Source organism: Octodon degus, unplaced genomic scaffold (assembly GCF_000260255.1).
Source record: "Octodon degus isolate 3935 unplaced genomic scaffold, OctDeg1.0 scaffold00015, whole genome shotgun sequence".
NCBI classification, from domain to species: domain Eukaryota; kingdom Metazoa; phylum Chordata; class Mammalia; order Rodentia; family Octodontidae; genus Octodon; species Octodon degus.
Window position 1 is genome coordinate 20,495,897 of NW_004524591.1, and position 3,829 is coordinate 20,499,725.

The window sequence follows — 3,829 nt, forward strand, 5'->3', positions numbered from 1 at the left end:
GTGATTTGTTCTAATGGTGTTTGTAAATAGGATATCATGTCCGCATGTTGTACAGCAATGAACCACTAGGAAGAATGTATGCAGTGTGTTAATTATTGAAACTGTCCTACCAATTTGGTTTGAAACTGTCTCATTACTATTTGTTTCTCAATAAAATTATGTGGGGGGGAAAAAAAAAGAAAGAAACTGAGACAAGAGGAGACTGGACCTGAAAATTTTTATCTGGAAAAGGTAAATTTATTTAATCTCTGAACTTTCATTTCCACCTGGGAATTTCATTGATGTATTATTTCTATGAAACTTTGGTGCATCTTATTTTTGCCATTTGCATTATTGGGGTGCCCTAATGGTCTCATTTCATCTCATAGTGGACCGTGTGGTGACCGCCGTCAGACCACAGGGATGGAAGTTCTAGCTGCAGCACACATACTACAATCTAGTCTGCAGCCATTTACTTGTAATCCTTATGCTGCAGCTGGACTCAGAGCTCTGAAACCAAAGCAGAATTATCTGTTAGCAGAGATCCTCTAGTTCTTCCTTCACATTGGGAATTAGGAGCCTCGGAGTACCAGCCAAGCCAAGGTTCCTTTCAGAAGCCAAACACCAGGCATCCTGGAACCCAGCTCACACAAATCAAGGCCAAATCAGTAGGAAGAAACAAGGATCTGATTACATGTAACACAGCTTCTCACTGACTAGCTGCTTTCCAAACCTAGCAACTTTCTGTATTGCAAAATGGAAACCATGCACTGCAGGCTGGTTGTGCTGGGTCAGGCCCAGGGATGGTCTCTGGGGCAAGCATTGAGTCAGCTTCTTGGACTTCAGGCAAAGCCCTGAGTGCCAGGGCAAGGGGCCCACATGCCACAAAAGGTCCATTGGGACTTGGCTCCTGGCTGGCTTGTCAAATTGAATCAAAGGCCTGTTTCTTGTGTTATCTGTTATGGTTTGTATGTAGTTGCCTCCCAAGCCTCACGTAAGTCATGGGGCAGACGCAGCTGAAGGAGCAGTGAGCTGCTTGAGGGGCGGGGCCAGAGGGGGCTAAGGGGCGGGGCGACAGGCACAACCATTAAACTGACAGCATACACCCTTCCCCCAGCCACCAGGCCTGGTGGCCTCTCTTGGAGGTATGGAGCAGATCATCCTGGACACAGTGGTGTCCCAGCCTCTCTTCCAGACCCAGTAGCATGGGACAGCAGTGTCTCGAGGTCTTGCTGTGTAATTCAGGCTGCTTTAAACTATGAAACCTTCAGTAACTGTGAGCTACATAAACCTTTCCTTCCCTAAGCTTGAGTGTTGGGTATTTGTCCCAACAATGAGAGAAAAGTTACCAGGACAAGGGGCCCACACACCACAAAAGGTCCATTTGGACTTGGCTCCTGACTGGCTTGTCAAATTGAATCAAAGATGGCCTGTTTCATATGTTACCCTAATCACTGGAACAAGTTTTACACAAAAGAAATTTTACTTCCCAGGTGACCAATTGCTTAGAGATGAGAAAGTCTCAAGTCTATCCCTCTGATGACTGTCAGGTTTGGGACTATTTATGAGATGATGTGAAGTGCCAGGAAATCTGTCTGGAGCTAAAGTGAAGCAATCGGTTGTCTGTCTGTCTGTATAGTCAAACTTCATTTTTCCCCCCCCACAGGACACGTGTTTTAAAATGGTGGCATTAACATCTCATGAAGGTGGAGTTTTAGGTTCTCCTACGATGTCAGATCACCCATTAGATACTCATGTCACTCCCTAATATAGATTTTTTTTTCATTTATGTAGTTGGTACAGCGTCTCACTACGCAGCTCAGACCCATAGTGATCCTCCTGTCTTCAGCCTCCCCAGCACTGGGATTTCAGGCGTGCACCACCACGTCAGGACTCAATCACCAGCTCAGCAAAGCTCTGGGGTGGGGAGCGTGTGGGACTGCATATGGAACCCTGGTCCCTGTGCTTGCCAAAGCAGGAACTTAGTCCGCTGAGCTATCTTGTAGGCCCTCCTAATAGGGATTCTTAACCTCAGGAATGGAAGTCAGATGTGAACTTGTTCTTAAGCCTACTGACAAATGGGACACTGTCTGCCCTGTTCCGAGTCCTCTGAAGGGCACCTTGATGCTAGCAGCTCTTAGTGTACCTGCTCTGTGTACTCCACTGGAACAGAACAGAATGTTTGTGAAAAGGCAAGAGTATGCTGCCAGAAGAGGATTTTTTTAGGACTGAGGCTGCAGTGGAAGGCGGAGCAGCACAGCGCTGGGCCCACTAAGTGAATGGGGAGGTTCCTTACAAGAGATGAAGAGCAAGCTTGAGCGTGTGCAGGTCAGACTTCCTGTGTGACAGTTTGTAGGAGCAGGGGCCCTTGGAGGATCTACCTGAGGGTGTCTGCAGGGGGCAGTCCTCTCGGAGGTCCCAGGGCAGACTGATCCCAGCAGGGCCACTCTCAATCATGCTGCAGCCAAAGATGTATCTCCCAGGGTAGCCCTGAGATGCTTAATGGAGGCTGGATTACTACAGAACAATACAAAGTACCTCTTGGGGAGCATCAGACCATTCTCCCCCAGCTGACTTGTATTTCTTCTCGTTTTCGGTTTTTTTTGGTACAGGAATTGAACTCAGGATCTTGCCCTTGCCAGGCAGGTGCTTGTGCCACTAAGCTATATCTCCAGCCCTCCTGCCTCACTTGTGTAGGCTCAAATGAAGGGGTGGTAGTTCCAACTGGTTTGAGCTACCTCCTAGTTCCTGAAAAATACCTTATTTAAAATTGCTGGTAAAAGCAAGTCACTAAAAGCAAGTGAAGCTCAAGGGTTCATTCAGGGTTTTCTTCAGTTTTACTGACCTCTAACTTATTCTTTGCCTTCCTCCAGCCACGGGCGGGCCACTGATGTGTGATGTGAACTGGGCAAACCAGTGGCTTCTGTGGGCCTGTTTCTTCATCCTGACACTTCACATTAAGGATGCTCCCATTCACCACAGGGAGTGTTCCTGACACCTAGTTTGTCAATCTGCAGAGTCTGGGGGCAGCTACTGGCATCCTCTAGCCTATCCACTGTGTAATGTATATCCCATCACTGACAAAAACAGCTCAAATAAATGATTTTTGTTCTTGACAATTGCAGAACTGACAAGCACGTCATGACCACGCCATAGGTCCACTCACTATGATCAAACTCAGAACCTTGCGCTTAACAGACAGGCGCTTGCACCACTGAACTATCTCCCTTCCACTCACTATGAAAGGGCACCCACCAGCTTGGGACCACCCACCAAAGACCTCTGTACCCCTAGATCAGCTCTGTGACAAGAAAGGCTTTGTAACAAAAGTCTCCTATGGTCGCTTTGAGCGGTCTTTTCAAATAAAGGCACTTTCCTGACCTCCATTTTTGTCATTAGTACTGGCATATCGTGGGGGCGAACAATTAACAGGACCTTAATGCTGTTAGCAACCTGAGCTTGAGGAACAACCAATCAATCAAAGTCTCTAGCTCATTTGATGAGTACATATCGGAGGCGATTTGTAGATGTTTACCTTCCGAGGCGCAGGGGGCCTAGAACACAACTGGAGGCGCGCGTTCCGGAGGCGCCGAGCCTACGCTGTGCAGGCTCCGGTGCGGCTGGGTCCGCAAGTCCCACAAAGGCCACGCGGCGGGAAGACGCGCTCGGGGCAGACCCGCGAGCTCGCGACCCCCGACGCCCGGAAGCGGCCGGAGCGCCCCGCCCGGTTCCGGGTTTGCTGGCGAATGGGCGGGCGGGCGGCGGCGGCGCGGCCCGGGATGTGGTTAGGCCACAGGCAGCTGCTTCCCAAAACCAGAATAGCCTGGGGCTTACACAACCCGCACCCCAA